This window comes from Typopeltis vanoorti, chromosome 22 (assembly GCF_054136105.1).
Source record: "Typopeltis vanoorti isolate ZY-2024b chromosome 22, IOZ_Tvanoo_1.0, whole genome shotgun sequence".
Taxonomy (NCBI): Eukaryota; Metazoa; Arthropoda; class Arachnida; order Uropygi; family Thelyphonidae; genus Typopeltis; species Typopeltis vanoorti.
The window spans coordinates 37,735,976-37,757,079 of NC_143570.1; the positions used below are offsets into that span (position 1 = coordinate 37,735,976).

A 21,104-nucleotide genomic window follows, 5' to 3' on the forward strand; every position below is an offset into this window, starting at 1 on the left:
CTGAGCGGGCCAGAGTTCACGGGTATCATGTATTGGCGATCACTGTAGATGCTCAGTCAAAGGTCGTATGCAATGCGTGGTGTGTATTCTCAAATCGTCTACTCAACTAGACCCCCTCCACCCCCAAGATTAAATCCTCGGTGCGCCACTGTTCATCCGTATAATTATAGTGACAGTATATATTCATCTTCATTCACTTAAGGAATTTATGCCCATTATTGCCCATTTCGAGCTTCTAAAACTGTCGCTCATTCTCTCAACGTATTTCTCCGATTGTTTTTTTCTGCTGAAATGCCAGTTTTATTTAGCTATTATTAATTTTTGTTTCGCTGTCCAGATATCTCCATGAATCAGTAATTGTATAGCTAGTCTGGCTTTGCACAGAAATTATTCCTGTAGTTTTTTTTTATTTCTATTTTCCTATTTATGTCCAATTCATCTTTATAATGAAATCATGCATCTAAATAATTAAAAGAATTAAGTTCTTCCAAATTCTGCTGCTTCTTTTACTTCTGGTTAGTTTAAAAAAGCTATTACTGTATTTTCATTTTTGTTTTGTTGAGAGCAGTGGCGGCCGGTGAAAATTTTAAGTGGGGGTGCTGCATATACAAAATAAGAAAAATAATTCATTTTTTTCCTAATCAGTAACCAATTTATTAATAAGTAAATTTACATATTAAAAAATTGCTTTATTAAAAATATTTCACCCTAACCACAAACACACACACATCAATAATAAAAGTTTCGTATCTCACAGAAATAACGCACGCAAGCATACAATTTATCTGTAGCGACACCGCTCAACGAACAGTGTCGGTTTCACTTGTTACGTGCAGTGACAAGGGCAAACGAATATCGACTAGTCTAGCCACATCTGATCGAACGATCGTAATCTAAAGCGTTAATCGTGCAATTCCAATTATTAACTATTCAATTAATGTCGAAACATAGGCTGTAACCTTTAACATTTTGTATTGCATTTATATAATGTTGTAAGCATTGTTATCATTTATATAAGCACAAACAAAATTTAATTTTTTTCATTTTTTCCTTGGGGGTGCTGTAGTGTAGCAGTGCTTATGTACAAGCAGCCACTGGTTGAGAATGCCATTCCCGAATCTTCGACTAATTATTTTATTAGTCGAAGATTTCGACTAATAAATTATTTTATTTCCCAGTTTTAAAATCGCCCACTGAAGTTTTACTACAGAATCACTAATCATTACTGGTTGAAAAAAGCAAACCAATTCGTCGAATTCAGCATAACGTATATTATGCTATCGATAAGCTGTTTCATAATAATGAAACAGTAGTATTTGGCATGAGCAACAATATATTATGCTAATTTTTACATCCTATTAAAAAACTATAATTATTATTATTCCAGCATAAACCTTCATTTCTAAATGGAGTAACAAATAACATTTATTACAGCTTAATTTATTTTTACTTTGAGAACGCTGATAATTCAATTATTAGCTTAACAGTCAACTGAATGTACGCCACATCACGTCACGAAACTAAACACGAAGAATGACCTTGAACAAAAGACTTGCTTACGTACTTCCGGGACTTCGATTTTCCAGAAGTTTCCAGAGTGTTGTAGCTCACTGATAGATGGCAGCACGTTAACGTTGTAAGCCGTTTGTCGTCTGATTGTTTCCACAGCAACGAGAACGTTCTCCGAGATAGTTCAAGAATCTTCGAGAAAGGAGCTCGATCATATATATGCCGTGCAGGAGTAGCATTTTGAACATTGAACACCGAGTGCTAGAAGAAAGCATGTGCTTGTAGTCCTGCTTTATTTCTTTCAGTGATTCTGTATGTTAAAATAGTGCTAGTGTTTTCAGCGAATACGCAGGCGCAGTTATTTTTAACTGTTCTAAAATTTTATTCGTTGTGACAATTTCAACCTCGACATGACAGGAAAAGATTATTACCAGGTATTGGGATTAACCAGAGGTGCAACAGAAGAAGAAATTAAAAAGGCTTATAGGAAGTTGGCTTTGAAGTTCCATCCAGATAAAAACAAGTCAAAAGATGCCGAGGAAAAATTTAAAGAAATAGCAGAAGCTTATGAAGTGCTCAGTGACAAGAAGAAAAGAGACATGTACGACCAGTATGGAGAGGAGGGTCTAAAAGGTGGAGTGCCCGGAGGAAACGACGGAACATTTACGTATACTTTCCACGGAGATCCAAGAGCAACGTTTGCCCAGTTCTTCGGAACACAGGATCCATTTAAATTTTTCTTCCAGACAGAAGGAAATAATCCGAACAATCAGTCATCAGATATCTTTTTTATGGACGAAGACATGGACATTGATGGCGATCCTTTTCGGGCTCAATCTGGTAGAAAGTCAAATCCGTTTTATTCTAAAATCTTTGCTGGAAGGCCAAACGTTTCGAGTAGAAAACGGAAACATGATCCACCCATTGAACATGACGTATACGTCTCTTTAGAAGAGGTCCTTGTCGGAGGCATTAAGAAAATGAAAATTAGCAAGCAAGTGTTGAATCCGGATGGACAAAGTACAAGAAAAGAAGATAAGATTCTTGATATTGCTATAAAACCTGGATGGAAAGCGGGAACAAAACTCACTTTCGAGAGGGAAGGAGATCAACGACCTTTTACCATTCCAGCCAACATCGTGTTTGTGATTAGAGATAAGCCTCACCCCATTTTCAAAAGGGAAGGAGCTGATATTAAGTGTATAGTCACAATAACGTTGCGAGAGGCGTTGTGCGGTACACAAGTGCACATTCCAACACTAACAGGTGAAAAGAAAGTGTTGAGACTAAACGATGTTGTGAAACCTGGTACTGTGCATCGGATCCAAGGCCAAGGACTGCCTTATCCTAAAGAACCAACGAAGAAAGGAGATCTCCTTGTTGCATTCGATATAGTGTTTCCGGACTTTCTAACCGACTCACAGAAAGAAATATTTCGAAACTGTCTGCCTTAATGGAGACAGATGAGTGTGTGTGCTTGTTCTAGAACTCCGACCATAAACTGTTGAAGAAAGAATCGGAGGACTTCATGTTTTGCGAGCAAGTACTTTTTCTATCATTTTGTATACATAATTTCGCAAATTTTCTGGAGCTCCTTGTAAATAATGTACACAGTGTAAATATTATATGTATATAGCATTTGTAAATAATGTGTAAGGCATTTAAGATATAAATAAAACAAATTTGTTTAAACTAGTTGTTTTTAATTTGACACACGAGACACTGTTTACAATGTTTTCAGTAAAACTTGATTGACTTTTCAGTAAAAGTCAATATTCAAAAATTCTTTAAGAATAATGAATTTAGAATTTATTAATTATTAATAACTGTCTTAAGATACTCAATTGTAAGCAACCTTATTAAGAGGGACGTTTTTCTAACTTTAAATTGAGAATAAGCAAGTTTTCTCTTTATTATGTAAGTTGATCGGTAAAGATCGACATTATCTCTCAGAACTAAATTTTCATGTAAAAATTTCAGTTAGAAATAATACACAAAGTTAAAATTGTACGTGCTAAGTTTTCAGCGTTATTTTTTGTATTTATCTGCTTTTATATAATTCAATTTAATTAAAAGAATTTGATGCAATGAACAGTTTTGATATAATTAGGAAGTATGTTTATATATACTTCTGAAATAATGCCCACCATTGGAAGGGACTTAATCCTTATCAGAAAGTTTAATCTGATTAGCAGGATTAATGGCAATAATTGTATTTCTTTTGAGCGATAGCTAGAGAATATTCTGGATGATTACGTAGTCTGTTCAAGGACATAACATGCACTACTTAAGACTTCATCAGTAAAGATTTTTTTTTTTTTTTCCGAGTCCACGTCTTAAAAGTCTGTGCAGCAAGTATCGTTTTAAAAAGATTTATCAATTTTCGTACATAAGTTGAAAAATGAAAACCTTAAAATGTTTCGGTCATTTAAATATAATTTTATCCAAGCTGTAAAACGTTAAATGAGCTTTCAAGTGATGAAGTAGCGTGGTAGTAATTTTACTGCAATATATGCCAACCATTGTAAATCAGTTTAGTCTTTATAAAGCACGAGATACGATATAATGGAAATTACTTGCATTATTACAAAAATCACTTAAGTTAAATTATCTGCGCATCCTAAATTCTCCGCAGTATTTTTTGTACTCCTCTAAAGAATGCGTTAAATCGATACTTTGTTGCGCAACACACGTTCGCACACCTGCATTTTTCGAGGCTGTTCCGATTTTATTGATCATGTCCTGCTGTTCCCATCAGAATATCTAGAAAATTCAAATATTCTGACGGGTCCTAGTTGCATAAAAGAAATAAAGCATTACATCAAAAATGCACGTAAGTCAGAAAAGATCGAGAAAGAACATCATTACTCACTAACATGTGAATATTATTATTATTACCAGACACACTTCAAGGGTTTATTGCAGGAAGGCCCTCTACCTTCACATAACCCACCGTCTGCCCTACTTAATTCTCCATTTACGCGTAACACCGTTATTCACCATCTACTGACAACGCCTTCTTCCGCTCATTAATAGTTTTTTTTTGGTCTGTAATTGCGTGTGTTTTGCATACGGGATGAAAAATCGAGTTTCCGGAAGAAAAAACCCTGACACCCCCCGTATTATGCACGCGTTTTCACGTATGTATCAATACGTGTAGCGACATAATAATTCTGCACTCAAGAATACATTATTTTGTTGGATGCTATGCATTTAAATTTTATATGGTTGCGCTATCTTACATCCGGCATATTAAGACGGTCCTTGGAAAATCAAAATACAATATGTCCCAATTTCTGGTTCAGGAAACACGGTACACATGTTTTCTGAACCAGATTGTACGGCTGGTCGGAAACAGGCGTGATTGCGGTATCCAAGTATGGGGATTGTTCTCATAGCCATCACTGGTTCCCATCGAATACCTTGACTGACAATTCTTATATATGGATTGTTTTGACCCAGGTATTGTTCCACATGGTTATGTTACCCGATGGATCTGGGCTTTTCCAGTAAGATAACGTCGTAAGAAAACGTCCGTATTACAAGGCTTGCAGCGTACAAGCATAATTCGAAGAGCATATCCAAGCATTCTTTGTTCCCCATAGCTGATTCTGCTGATTTGCATTCCATCGAACAGTAATTGGATCATGTAAAACGCAGCATCCGCTTGTCGACATCAGTGCCTAGCTCGGTCGCTGACCTTGTGGACGTTGTGTTTAGTTGGTCTAGAATAGGGATCGGCAAACTTTTTTAGACTTCATGGAATCCTTGATCCTTCATCGACTCTATCATGTTGAATAAATGTTATCAATAATAATTTCTCAATTTAAAAATAATAACCCTTTCACTGTTTCATTTCTCTTGTTCTTTTCCTCCCTACTGTGTATCGAAAAATTTTCTCTGGAATTATTTATCCTAAACAGTCATATCAACTTATGTCTCTCTCATATTCTTAATGACAACTGATAAATCTGCAACTCAACAGTCCCTTAATCTCTCTCTCCCCATGGTCAACATTCCATCATTGAGAAGTGAAAGGCAACCAACATTGTCTTTCACCAATTTCCAATAGTTATGAAATCTACGTCCAGGAGCTCAATACGACGGAATCAACGCTTTATATAATGGCACGGCTATTTACCTTTGGAGCGACTTATTTCAGCGACTTTCGTTATACTGGCAATTCTCTGCATTTTCACCATCTTTGCTATGTTTACTGAAATTCAAACTACACCCCCCCTCCCCTACAATTCTAAACATAGTGCAGTGCATTTTCACCGGTATATGAAGACTGCATTTCATCTCCTTATCCCAAAGTGCTAAAACTTAAGCTTGGAGAGAGAGAACAAACAAACATATCTGCGAATTTGTCCATTAACTCCAACCTTTCTAAATTTTTTCTGGAAGAATACTTAGAATACTTAAAACAGTTGTTTTTCATAAATATTCCCAACTTTGCATTATTGCCAAAAACAACTGAAAATCTCCATTTAAACTTTTATTATTTATCCTAAACAGATCACAATATTAAATAGCTATAACCCCCCCCCCCCGCACAAAACCCTATACTGTTGCAACTGTTATTCTCCCGCTTTACGATACTATTAAAAGAAACTTCCAACACTGATATCTATTATTCAGCCAGCTGACTAGCCACACACAATTCTCTATTTACACGATAGATTAGTTCCAGAAAAAACCGTGTAAAAAAAGAATACATCTGAAAATATAGAAGAATGGTTCAGATGTGGAAATCCGATACGAACAAGTTATTTTCAAACAAAACATGAAAATCATTTCATAAAACTATTTAATTTAATAGAATATTTTTTATTTTAAATATTTATTTAAAGTATATACATATGTACTGTATTTCTCTTGAAGAAAATAGTATGCCACTAATAAAACGGAAATTCGAAAAGGCCCAAATACATCCGAGCACATGGTTATTAGTTAAATTTTATTCGCCGTCACTTTCTGACAGTAGCCGCAGTTTTTGTGTGAGACTAAAATTTATCAGTAATTAATTTTACTAATTTGATATTCGCGTACAAAACTTCAAAATTTAACACATACTTGTCTAACTCTATTGCACGAACAAAACACAAGGCGTGTAAACATTTCGAATTGTAAACAAGAAGCGATTGTTTAGCAAACAGCTTAACTTTCAACTTTGACATAAGAGGAAGCAAAAGCTTTTCATATTCCCCGCTATCGTAAGGGAAACAGTGAGTGGAGAAAGTTTTATGAGCTAATTGCTCGCCCTTAGTGGACTTGGAGATTAGTCCTCAGTGTTGTAGTTTAGGATGGCTTTAGGTCTTTTATGTTTGAAAAATCCATTGCGTCATAATCTGCAGCCAGTTGGATCGGTTTGTTAGGGTACATAGATGCATTTGAGAAGAATTTGATTGCTATAGTCTGCATGACAGTGTAAATATAGGGGACATTTTAGTGCAGGCTTTTCCATGCGGTTACATCAGTGTAAACAAACGGCTTAACTCCTTCCAAGCAGCTTTATATAGGTGGCTCTCCCGTAACAGACCAATTTAAGTCAGAGGAATCAGCATAGCGACCTTCTGCTTCCAGGAACCAACGGCAAGTGAACACATCTGTCTTCTTAACTTCGGGTCATCTGTCTTCTTAATTAACTTCGGGGAGTTGTAATTACGAAAACTGATTTTTTTTTTGTTGTCGCCACAATTTGGTCGATTGGTAGAGCTTCTACTACTAATGGCTCACGTAAAAAGTTAAGCAAGTTTGAGCGCGGTTAGTAGTTGGAAGGAATTGAATCGATGCTGTTGGCACACTCTCCCTTGATGAGGCTTTGGACTCCCTGGAGGTGTCACATGATAATAATTCTGTAGCGTATCCCTGATATTTAAAACATCGAGGGGGGTCCCTAAAATTTAGGTTTAAGTACATATGTACCATTCTAGGAAATGATAATTATAATGGAATACCCTTTTTAACAGAACTGAAATCAAGCAGAAATTTTAAAAATAATCGTGTAAAAAAATAATTTTTTTACACGATTTCGAAATACCGAAATCGTGTATAAAAAAAGCCGTAAAAAGAGGCGAAAAAAAAGAGAATAAAAAGTCATTTTTATTTTACAGTATAATATTCACCCTTATTCGGTACGGTCATCAAATTATTGTAAAACAAAAATGACTAAAGCAAGCGCTTCTTTTAACACAGCTATACTAATTATTCCTTTTCTATTCTAGTTTAATTAAATAAAATAACAAAATATATTCTCAAAGGTAGCGAAGCTACTCAGGTTTTGTGGTATCCGGTCTCTACTCTTCGGCAAACAATGACATTGAGCTCAAAGCTCACTATCAATGAAGCAAGGTTTTTCGGAGATTATGGTAGACAAGTGCGCCATCCCGTAACCCTAACCCCCTAATATAAATATAAATATAAAAAGTGGCCTTTCAAAGAGCAATCTGTTAATTGGCCTAATTAATCCTGACGAAACGTTGTGCATATGAAACAAAATGTGTGAGGCAGAGTAGGAAAAATACTTAAAAATTTCCCATCTAAGCAGACCACTAAAATTATTTTACCAAGTTACTGATTTTCAAAAGTATTTTTTCTGTACTTTTTTTTTTTACCCAACTATACCCGACGAGTGCAAAAGTTCGACAAACTACGGAACCGACCGAAGAAAGACCTACAAACAGTTGCTCCAGTCGGCGACTAGAATTGAACCAATAACTGTCTAGCAATATGGAAGCAAACACCATTTCTACAGGCTAACACAAGGCGCCCATCAATTCAATTTTGTATGATAATTCTTATCAACTTCATCAAAACCTCACGAAAAACAGAATGGATATATATATATATATATATAGAGAGAGAGAGAGAGAGAGAGAGAGAGAGAAAAGGATTTTCTTATTAGATATACAATAGAAATGATGGAAAAACAGGATATATTAGTGGTAGACAGGATGTGTCTTTTCAGTAAGAGTCAATATTACAGTTCAGTATCACTTTTAGTTATTTTTCAGCTGAAGTGTGTTGTCGTCGGCAAATCCAGAACAGGGTACCAGTTGGATTCCAGTCCTCTATGAATTTTGCAACAGTTCCTGTTTCTTTGTAATAATCAAATTCCAGTGAAAGGTCTGTCTCTTAACAGAATGGATATATATATATATATATATATATATATATATATATATATATATATATATATATATATATATATATATATATATTAGGGTTACCAAGTAATTTTATAAACTTGGTTATTTTACTCCTAAAAGTAAGCAAACAGTTAAGTTTGCGCCTGAACGTAGTTCAAGTCTAAAGGTGGTGCAATAATTATATATATATATATATATATATATATGTGTGTGTGTGTGTGTGTGTGTGTGTAAATATATAAAAAAAAATCAGCTAACGCCTTTTTATTCCCGTATACGGGGAGTAGGCGAGGCCATTTTAGCCCTATCTAACTTTTGGAGACTGAGTGGGCAGTTCAATCTCCACTGGTACCAATCAGAAATAGATGGCCCAAGGCTATCACTAATTAAGCGGTACACAGTGATGAAAGACGGCTCAAATGTGCCGCCATCTCGTGGTCCCTAACCCTAACACAATATATTTAATGTCTGAAATGATGTGGGTTCTACGGTCGATATATATATGTAAATATATATATATATATATATATATATATATATATATATATATATATATATATATATATATATATATATATATATATATATATATATATATATATGTGTGTAAATATATGTAAATATATATATATATGTAAATATATGTAAATATATATATATAATGGTCCTAATATTTCTATTTTAGTCTCTACCGTACTATCTTGTTACCATCTTTGACAACTATGATAATTTTTTGTAGTCATCCTTTCTTTTGAAGGAAAAAAAATGATGACAGCGCATGCTGTGCTAACTCCTTTTTCTAATTTCTTCTCTGTTACCACTTTTTACTTTTCGAGCTTGTATTTTATATCATGCAACTGCTGACCTGATTGTTTATACTTCCTCCAAAGCATTTTTCTTCTTATGCACTTCTCAGCGAGATTCATTCCATTTAGCCTTCTCAGTAAGTTATTATGTTCCAAAGTTGTTTGTCTGAGTCTGTCACAGTTTTCCTTTTCTGTACTTCCGCATATTACCAACAGGCATAACCACTTATCTTAGAACAATATGATCACGTTTCACCAACTGGAATAAGACGGAAACTTGATTCACTCATATTTTTTTTTATTCTGTTTTTAAAGATTGTGAAAAAAAAAATAAGAGAAACACTGAAACTGGGCAAGAATCACAACAAAAACCAACATTAGCAAATACAATGGATAGTTATACAAATAGTATTTATCGTATTATAGTATTTTTCTTTATCATAGTAAAGTGGCCTGTTAATTGACCTTATTAAGCCTGATGAAACGTTGTGCATATGAAACAAAACGTGTGAGGCAGAGTAGGAAAACTACTTAAAAAGAGTATCTCAGTTGCTTACAAAATATTGCAAGTATTCTATTTTCCATCTAAGCAGACCACTAAATTCTATTTTACCAAGTTACTGATTTTCAAAAATATTTTTGCTGTACTTTCTTTTTTATCCAACTATAGTCTGAAAGTATACTGTTTCAGGTACTAACAGCATGAATTAGCTAATAAATAAAACTGTTGTCGAATAATGGTTTCAAAGCGTCGATTCCGATGGGTGCATCTCCCCCCCCCCCACCATAAGACGGAAGATCGCTTCTATCTCTGCCTAAATACTTTGCCATAATCCGTAAACGTCTTATTCATGCTCATAAGAGTGTATAGCACTGTATGATTGTTGATAATATGTCCTACTCAGTGGTCATCTGATCGAACCTATTCCACATAACTGTAATTCAAATAATTACATCTTATGTATCTTTGGTTTGCAAAGCATACAAACTTTCTATACGTTTCGGAGACCCAGTTAATAACAAAGCATTTGAAATTTAGCATTCATTTATCTGAGATTATTTCATATATAACGGGTAGTAGCTTACTCCTTGTAAGCTACTACCCGTTATGTTTTTATTCCTTGTAATGTTTGCTTTATCAGTCTTATTACATTTAATAATATTAACAATATAATAGTTAATAATAATATGAAATGTTAACAAAAAAGTTTATTAGTAAGTACACCTTTCCGATACTACTCATGCCTGCACTATGTTAACACATATACTCACGATTCACTATGTGCATCGAAAATAGTGTCATAGTGACAGACTATGTGCTAATTTCCTTTATAAGATCAGTATATACCACATATTTGTTATAATCTAATTTAAATTCTTAAAAATAATTCATTTAAGTTTACCTTGTTATAATAATTTTTTCGTTTAGTTGAAGCTGAAGTTCGTGATAAAGTTAATGGTTTGTCCACTACACTTACCTACTTCTACACCACTTACGCGAAACGCGACCTTGAACAGACAACGAAGTTTCTGTATTGCGTACTTCCTGTTTCGAAAAATGCGAGAACTTTCCAGTGTTGTGTTTTACTGATAGATGGCAGCACATTGACGTCGCATGACGTTTGTCGTGAGGTGTTCCCATAACAACGAACACGTACTGCAGATCGTTCGTGTGTTTTCTAGAAGGTTGCCAGGTGCTTATTTATATGATCCGTGACCACATTTGTTAGTATACTAAGCAAGTGCTATAAGAAAATATCAAGTAGTTTTGCTCATTTCGCTCAGTGAATTCTTGTATTTATACTGTGAAAAGTGCTGCTTTTAACGAACTGCAAATATTCGTTACTGTAATTTTTTAATAATTACTAGTTTTCCATCGTTCTGAATATTTCTGTTCTGACATGCCAGGAAAAGATTACTACAAGGTATTGGAAATAAGCCGAGGTGCTACAGAAGAAGAAATTAAAAAGGCTTATAGGAAATTAGCTTTAAAGTTCCATCCAGATAAAAACAAGACAAAAGAAGCCGAAGAGAAATTTAAAGAAATAGCAGAGGCATACGAAGTGCTCAGTGACAAGAAGAAAAGAGAAATATACGATCAATATGGGGAAGATGGTCTAAAAGGCGGAATACCAGGAAGCAATACAAATGGAGGAACACAATTCACATATACTTTCCATGGAGATCCGAGAGCTACATTTTCGCAGTTCTTCGGCACAGAAAATCCATTTCAGTTTTTCTTCCAGACAGGAGGAAATGATCCGAACAGTCAGTCATCAAATATATTTTTCATGAATGAAGAAATGGACGATGACAGCGATCCTTTCGGGTCTCACTCTGGTGGGAGATCAAATCCCTTTTATTCTAAAATATTTACCGGCAGTCCCAACGTATCCAGAAAACAGAAACAGGATCCACCAATTGAACGTGATTTATACGTCTCTTTGGAGGAAATACTTATTGGCGGTAATAAGAAAATGAAAATTAGCAAGCAGGTGTTGAACCCGGATGGACTTAGTGCAAGAAAGGTAGACAAGATTCTTGATATTGCTATCAAGCCTGGTTGGAAAGCAGGAACAAAAATCACTTTCGAAAAGGAAGGAGATCAACGACCGAACACCATTCCAGCCAACATTGTGTTTGTAATCAGAGATAAACCTCATCCCTTTTTTAAAAGGGAAGGTGTCGATATTAAGCACACAGTTAAAATAACACTTCGAGAGGCGCTGTGCGGTACACAAGTAGAGATTCCCACATTAACAGGAGAGAAGAGGATGCTGAGATTAAAAAATATTGTGAAACCTGATACTGTGCATCGGATACAACGCCAGGGATTGCCTAACCCTAAAGAACCCACGAAGAGAGGAGATCTCCTTGTTGCATTCGACATAATATTTCCAGACTCGCTTACAGAGCCAGTGAGAGAAATTCTTAGTGACTGTTTGCCTTAGCGATTACAGAGAAACTTAATATTGAAATCATGGATATCATATGCATTCCTCACTAAGTATTGTACTTTATCTTTTTATGCACAATTTCCTAAATATTCTTTGGAGCTCCGCTTGTAAATAATGTATATAGATATTATTTACATGGGAATGTCTATAATAGTATTTGTAAATAATGTGTAATTTTTTTTGTAAATAATATATAAGTTATTGATTGAAATAAATGTATTATTTTTAAAATAAAATATTTGTCTTATTTTTAAAGATAATGACATCTTATTTTGCTATTCATTTCTCAAGTCAAATTTATTTTGAGTCTATATACGCGAAGTTAAATCATAATCTTTCAGTTATAATTCAACTTATTAAAGTGAGGTGAATACGAAACTGAAAGTTATATAAAAATAACTAGCATTAATATGGAATAGAAGCGCGTTTTATCAAAATTTCAAATTGTTGATTTCATTATTTTCAACTTACACGCTGTATTTACGTATAATTATACAGGAAGCGGAAATTCCTATGATGTAAGAGACGTACTCCACCACATTTATTGCTGTGTTCAAATGAATGTGCGCTATTATGCTATCTTCATAAAATTTATTATTAATCTTATTAATAATAAATTATTAATAAGTTATTAATTAATAAATTATTAATTAAAAATATATTAATCTTCACATAAAAATCAATTTATAAAAGTTGTAAATTATCTTAGATTTCGAAATTCCAGATAATTTACAACTTTAATAAATTGACTTTTTTTATGTGAAGATTAGTGCCATTTGTAGGGCACACCATTAATTTGAATACAGCCATAAATGTGGTGGAGTAGGTGTCTCTTACATCGTAGGGATTTCCGCTTACCATGTGCAAACGATGACTAAACAATTTAGATTACTGAGTGATAATTATCAGTGAATGTTGTTTAGTAGTTGGTGTTCAATTTTTAATATCTTTAAACATTTTAAAGAGTATCATCTTATGGCGCAATGTAATTGAAAAGTCGTTATGCTTTATTAGCAACGATTTTTCACTCTGTACTGCATTTTATTACTTTTTATCTTTGTAATGTCTCCCTAAACAAATAACGTAATTCTGGATTAACTTAACTGACAGCTTAGTTTCGTTCATATCTTGTTAACCGGAAGTCCACTATTTTCGTATATGTGTTAACGTTCTGTTGGCTTACTTCATAAAATGAAATAAAGCAGTGGCGAATTCTCCATGCTTGCTGCGCAAGCTCATTAGTTGAGAAAGAAGTCATATTTATTTGTTAATAAATGCATGCATTTATAAGCATTCCATTTAGGCTTTTATTTTTGTAGACAGAAGACGTTTTAAGTTTGCGCGGCAATAATTGAGCTTTGCGTTGTGTATCGAAGGCCGACGCTAGTCAAGCTACCTTGGCTTGCTTGGTTGTGGGAGCATCCAGGTCCTTGCTTCAGCACTGTGATTTAATGCGCGCGCGCATGGCCATTTCCGCTCCCTCTACGTCATCTCACCCTGTTGCTTACGCACGGGCCATACGCAGTCAAAGTAGCTCTAGCCAGTGAGCTTCAGCCAGCCTTTACAAGTTTGCACGTTGCTTGGGAAAATTAAGTTACAGCCAACTTTTTATGACGATGTTATTGACCAGTTCATAAAGAAGTACTGTAGGGTAGAATTTGTATTCAAAGTAGCTAAACTGAAAAAGATAGAATATCATTTGTAAAATAAATGTTGTTTTTGTATGAATAAATGTACACAATGTACAATTGTGTTGTACATTGTGTACATATTGTGTAAATGTACAGCTTCTAAATACAAGTAACCCTCGTGTAACGCGGTCTAAAATTGTAACCCTTGTTGATACTAATACAACACGGTTCCGATAAAAACACGGTCTACAAATTGTAGTAGACCGTGTTTTTATTCACCGCGCGACTTAAAAATCAAATTTTATCTTCGTTAAATATGTGTCTGCCTGTATGCAGACACAAATTTAAATGGTCAACTTAGCTCTTTGAGGGCTGCCAGGCCCTCAAAGAACAACATGTAATTATAAGTAGCGAATTTCTAATAGGGGAAATACCCTTTAGCACGCATGTACCTCAATTTGTTTACCTTATAAAACGGTTATTGTTGAAAATTGTCCTCGTTTCTGCCAGGAAAGTGCATTAAAAATCATAACTGTGTTTATCTCAAGCTAAGCACTTTATTTTCTGGTGAGTTACATACAATATGTAATGCTTGCTTTTTGTGTAAAAAATTATTTTTATAGTAATGGCCACAAACTGCAACGAAAGGGAAAAACTAACATTGAAAACAAAATTAATTTCTCTCGAAGAAAAATTTTCAAAATCTTGGATCGGTTGAAAAATGGAGAAAAACCAGGAGTTTTTGCATGGACTTTGAATTTAAATGAATCAACAATTCGAACAATCAAACAAAATGAACATAAAATCCGAGAAAGTGTTATTGCTGGGTCAACGATAAGTGCAAAGCGCGTTGCTCGTGTACGCGATATTCTAATAGAAAAAATGGAGAAATCTCTAATGATTTCGATAGAAGATTGCACCTCAAAAGAAAATTTCTATGGATGGAAATCTTATTAAACAAAAAACTCTCAAAGTTTATAAACATTTATAGTGCAGATCAGGTGTTCAATGCGGATGAATCCGGGTTATATTGGGAAAAAGTGCAAAAACGTACCTGTATTTCGAAAAACGAAAAATCAGCTCCTCTGAATTCAAAGTTTTCAAAGAGAATCACTCTACTGCTTTGTCAGCAAAGGTTGGTCGATTGATAGAGCCTCTGCTACTAATAGCTTAAGCAAGTTTGAGCACGGTTAGTAGTTGGACGGGATTCAATCGTTCGATGCTTTTGGCACACTCTCCCTCGATGAGTCTTTGGACTCCATGGAGGTGTGACATAATAATAATTAGCATCAATTGAAAAAAATAATAATGCATCAGGTGATTACATAACAAAACCAGTGTTTATTAACCAATCCTCAAATCCTCGTGCTATGAAAAATTAAAATATGCACTATTTTATTTTGCCTAAAACATCTACGCATTATGTGCAATGAAGTTTAAGTTCAATTTATAATTTTTATACCATATATATTTGTTTCATAGTTTATATGCTTTCTTAACTTACATGAATTACCTGAATTAAATAAAAATTCAATTTATTTAATTAATTGCATTAATTTTATTTAATTAATTAAATATAACGCGAAACCTAACATCCGCGTTATACGAGGATTACCTGTACATAGTTTTAAATGGTCAGTAATTCATTATTCCACTAATCAGACTTCAATCACACCTCTCATTCCCTGAATGATAACAAGATCAAGCGTGATTTTCAAGCCCAGCATTCGCCCCTGAAATAAAGCTGCCTATATTTTACGACATGCCTGTTTGAGCACACGCTAGTAATGCATTTTTTTAAAATACATTTTTGACAATTTTTAAACAATAATGTGCTTGCCTGTAAATGCAGTTTTATGTGTTGGGTTTATACAATGTCTTATGGAAATCAATTATGATTTTGTTTTATGCTGATTTTACAATGTCAGTAGAGCCTTGATGACGTGAAATGAAAAATGTACGTGTTAAATAGCTAGGTAGTTAATTCTCGGTTTTTGGTTGCATGTTTGTATACAAGTCATTTTGTGTAATATGAAAGGGGAAGAAGCATTCGAACTCTTAACTGCGCCTCCCTTTCTTTTTCAGATTGAAGCTATGCCTGGGACTTGAATATTTTATTTTGGATGTTTAATTTTTCAATAACTGTCGCTGAACGTCAACATTACCTCTAACCCAGCACAAGTACCATGTCGGATCGCGCAGCAATTTTCGAAAAAAAAAGTGGTAAATAAAAAGTCACACATGTTTATTCAACTGAAAATATAATTGATACATAAAATATACGTATACATATAAAAACAATGTTAACTTAGCTACTGTCAGTTTCTTTCAATTTTTGTTCGTCTTTTGAGGATGTTTTCGCTAGTACGCCGTATTTGAAAGTGAGCTGAAGACAGTCTCGTACATGCAATTGTGTCTGCGCGATCGCGCATGCGTGCAGTCGAGAGAGAACATTATTATTATTATTATTATTATTATTATTATTATTATTATTATTATTATTATTATGTGACACCTCCATTGCTGACCTTAATTTTTAAAAAAGCAGAATTTTTAACCGTAACAGCCCATATTTTGCGAATTGCTAATCAATATAGCGTAATTTTTCCCCGATTCATATTGATGGATAAGCACACAAAACAACTTGAATTTCGATTTATTATCGTGAATTCTGAAACACTAGTAGTACCGTTTTATAATGCATTTCTTTAAAATTGAACCTGGATCGGCACTTAGCTTCTTGATTGAAAAAAAAAAAAAAATATATATATATATATATGTGTGTGTGTGTGTGTGTGTGTGTGTGTGTGTGTGTGTGTGTGTGTGTGTGTGTGTGTGTGTGTGTGTTAAAGATACCAAGTTATTTTAAATATAAACCTGGTTTTATTTACTCCATTTCCCAAGTAAGCAAACAGACAAGTCAGTCAAGTTTGCGCCTATTGGGTATAATAACATATATTATACCCAAGATAAAAAAACTTTCTACATCTATCTCTCATCCTGAGATTTTTATTTAATAAGGTCAAAGCACCTTATGGTAACTTGTGTTGGTAAAATATTTATAAGCTCTGTATTACTTAAAACTTAGTATTTCTTAGCCTAGCTCCCACTGATGAGACCTCAATAAAGGTCGAAACCGGTCTGGGTAGTGCCCCTTACCTTTAATACATAGCATCATACATCTCCTCCAGGAGATGTGCTTTGCATTAAGGGTAAATATTAAGAATAGTGATCAGAGCTTATTCTACCTTTACCACGAGTTGCCTTGGTCTTGCACTACGTACAGGATCAGCTAGACTTGCAACACTTGCAGGCGCAAACTTGATTGACTTGTCTGTTTGCTTACTTGGGAAATGGAGTAAATAAAACCAGGTTTATATTTAAAATAACTTGGTATCTTTAACATATATTATACCCAAGGTAAAAAAAAAAAACTTTCTACACACACACACACACACACACACACACACACATATATATATATATATATATATAAATACATATGTTAAATTGTGAATGAAGATATTTTGTTTTAATACTTCATTCACATTTAACATAATCCACCATGTCATAAGCAAGACTTGTAAATATTATTTGTTGTTAGTCTCTTGCTTGTAATATATTATTCATATAAATGCTTTGAGTTTTGTTTGTTATTAATTATTTAATCTTAGAATATGTAATAATAATGAAAAGACTCTATATAAACATATCATTCATTTTATTTAGTTTATTCTGTAAAATTTATCATAAGAAACTGTGTGTATGTTAATTTAAATGTATATTATATGAATTGTGATATATCTTTTATTTCTGTATGTAAGAGTGATTTTATGTAATTCCTCTGATTGGATTTGATTGGCTGCTGAAGGAGAAACGGAGTTTATTTTAGTTAGCTCGTGCTGAGAACGTGAGCTACTGTGTATAAACAGAGAAGCCAGTGGATATAAGCTGCATTCGTTAGAACTGGATTTTGGCGGGAAGAAGGAACGTATTTGATTGGAAAACGAAAGTAAGTGGGAAGAAGCTTTAGAGACAGCATAGAGAACAGTTGTGTGTAACAGAAGGGGGAGTTGATGTATGCCGTAAATCGACTGCGAAAGGACCGGGAATTAATAGGCATCGTGAATTACTTCTATGGGAGTTCTGATACTGCAATATTTTCCAAATGGTTTGTGAAAGAATAGTACAGAACCGAAGTTAATACATAGAAGAAAGTAAGGAATTAGTAGATAACTCAAACCTAGTGCATCAAGACTTTTATATTTCTGTGTCTATAACTCAGTTATTATGGTGGAAGATTTCTTTAGAATTGTGTAGCCATAAAGTAAAAGTCTACAAGAATTTCAAATGTGCCTTTCCGAATTCGATGTGTAGAAGCAGTAACCCGGTAAGAGTTGTCCTGTGAAGCTATAACTGTTAACTCCGTCGGATATATTTTAACCTTAGCTGTGGTGTTATGTCGATTAATGGTCGAATGTTTGATGTACTGAAGTACTTTCCCCTCGAAATAATAAGTGTCATGTTCTATTCAATGTTAGCTGACTGAGAAAGAATAAAGTGTAGCCTGTCATAAGATTAATATTGTAACATCTGGAAGGTCGAACTTTTAAGAACTATTTTCAACTTGATTGACTGAACATAAAGAACTGATAAATGAATGTTTGATAATTTATGGATTGTAATTATTCTGAATACTTTAAACTGAGTTAATATATTTATGATATGATTCATCCAATTGGTTAGAGTGAAATATGTCAGAGAAATACTAATGCTTTGTGAATTAACAATTGTTAACATTAGTCATGATCCTCAAACCTAATTGAGAAATTATTAATGTATGAATGTGAATTCTTATAATATTTTAATTGTATAACCTTTTGCAGATAGTTATACTTAAATGTATATATTGTACTTTTCCATATTAAATGTTTTCTTTTGTTGAGTTAAATTTGGTGTTTGCCTGATTTTCTTTCATTGCACTGCTCATAAAATTATTCGGAACTTTGTGGAAGCCTTAAATACTAGTAATAGCCTCGGCCTGAAGATAAAGTGATAATATAAGTTTAGTTGATGATTGATTCCTCTATATTATTTAGACTAATCTGAATATAGGGTGGCGCAGTATAATATAAATTTCTTTATATTCAGATGAGCATCAATCAACAACTAACCAAGTATAACGGAAATTAAAGAGGTAAAGATAAGAATAAATAACCAACATAAATGGAAAAGTTAGCTAGGTAGGATGACACAACATATATATATATATATAATTTTTTTGTGAAAACTAGAGAACCTACTAAAATAACTGAATTCAATTTTAACAGTCTTCTCTGTCAAAGTTGGAAAAGTATAACAAGAAGAATTAGAACCCAATGGACATTTTTCTTGAAGATTTAAGAGGCATGTAGTTCTAGGGAAAACATTTTATGATGAAGACTGTTTCAAAGGAGGTAGACGAAATAAAAGAGGATGACAAGGGGGTTTAGTGCGTTTGTAGGTAGGCTGAAAATATATATTGAAGAGCTTCTACTCCTGTTCTGGCAGGCCCAAAGGGGAGGAATGATGGATGAGAGAAAGAGAGAGAGAGAAGGAGATAGTGATTAAAATGCGTCAGTCAGGGCAGACTCATCATTAGCTGAATCGCTTTCCTCTAGACAACATTAATTTTTTAGGAAGGTTTTAGTTGCATATCCCCAAACATGTGAAGTATTCCAAGGATTAGTGGATTTGTAATAGGGTAGAAACTGGGAAAAATGTAGTTTTTTGAACAGAAAAGAATATCTAGTTTTTAGAGGCCAAACAGTTATTGATATGATGTGTTGTGTTCATGTCAGGAAAGGTTAGAGGTAAATGTCAGTTCTAAGGAGTGAGATGTAATCCTATCTGGTGATTTGTATATTACTAATTATTATTTGTATTTTATAATTATTGTATATTAATAGGTGAGCTCTTTTTCAGGAAAAAAGACAAGACTGTGGTGTTGGTAGCATTGAAGGTAACTAGGTTATTCTTGCCTCACAAAGGATGGCATGAAGCTCAATGATGAAGTCACTGGTTGTGGACAATATTTAATCTTGGGATGTTTGTCACTGCATTATTTGTCGAATTAGTAGGACAGATGGAGAGTACTATCATGAGTAAAGCTGTAGATAGGATTATTTCTTACTGAAAATAGGTTATGTTGTATAGGAGGAAAGAAAGCTTGGAGGGAAGAGGCCATCTACCATGACATACCATCACGCAGTAAATGACTGCAAAGGAATTTGGCTACCCACTTACAGAGTGTGGAAGGCAGGCCGAAGGATGGTAATTTATTGAGCAGTGCCACATATAATTAAATGTTATAGAAATGTCAAGAGTAATAGTATCTGTTTCTCTAAATTTCAACAAACACGGCACGTGTTCATAAGAAGGGGGGTAGGCTAAGGAATGAGCTTTGGATCTAGAGGGAAGGAATCATATTGGTGGTCATTAAGTAGTGGATCTCTAGGTAGTGAAGAAGTTCACTGTTGATGATTTTCTCCATTATTTTGAAAAAGATTGAGGTCACAGCGATCGGTGAGAAGTTTGATTGATGGCAGACTTTTACCTTCCTGTTTGAAATAGGTTGGATATGTGTTTGATTCCATGTATTGTGATACATACCAGCTGGGTATAAGATGTTGTAGAAACGATACAGGGCATGTATTGGTTCTGGAGCAAAGTTTTTGAATACAACTGGGAGTTATCACTGGGTTTTAAAACTTTTTGGTATCAAGGGTGCATAATTTGGACAGGAACAGGGTCTTCTGTTGTTGACTCTTACAAAATCAGATTTGGATTTGCTGATGGTTGGTTTTGCATTTATTGCATCCTTTGGCATAGGCTGAGTATGAATCTGGTATTCTTGTTACAACCCACATGCTGTACGATGAATTTTTTCTTCATATGCCATGATACATACTTATTCTTGAACTATGGCGTGGAACATGCTCGACTTCCGTATGCGATGAATATTTATAACACTTTTTCAAATGAAGGCGACTTAGCAGTTTCATATGAAAG

General features: G+C 34.1%; 1 long non-coding RNA gene and 2 pseudogenes across 1 annotated transcript in view; 2 read left to right on the forward strand and 1 right to left on the reverse strand.

Moving 5' to 3' along the window:
* LOC150094322 (uncharacterized) overlaps positions 1-10,975 on the reverse strand; it is an 84,517-nt gene extending 73,542 nt beyond the window's left edge. The window contains exon 1 of the long non-coding RNA XR_016550219.1: positions 10,870-10,975. This is a non-coding gene — a long non-coding RNA (uncharacterized LOC150094322). The remainder of the gene's footprint in view (positions 1-10,869) is intronic.
* On the forward strand, positions 961-3,201 carry LOC150094325 (dnaJ homolog subfamily B member 4 pseudogene; annotated as a pseudogene).
* A 385-nt stretch (positions 10,976-11,360) lies between the features above and the next one.
* LOC150094326 (dnaJ homolog subfamily B member 4 pseudogene) lies at positions 11,361-12,531 on the forward strand (annotated as a pseudogene).
* Positions 12,532-21,104: the final 8,573 nt, after the last annotated feature.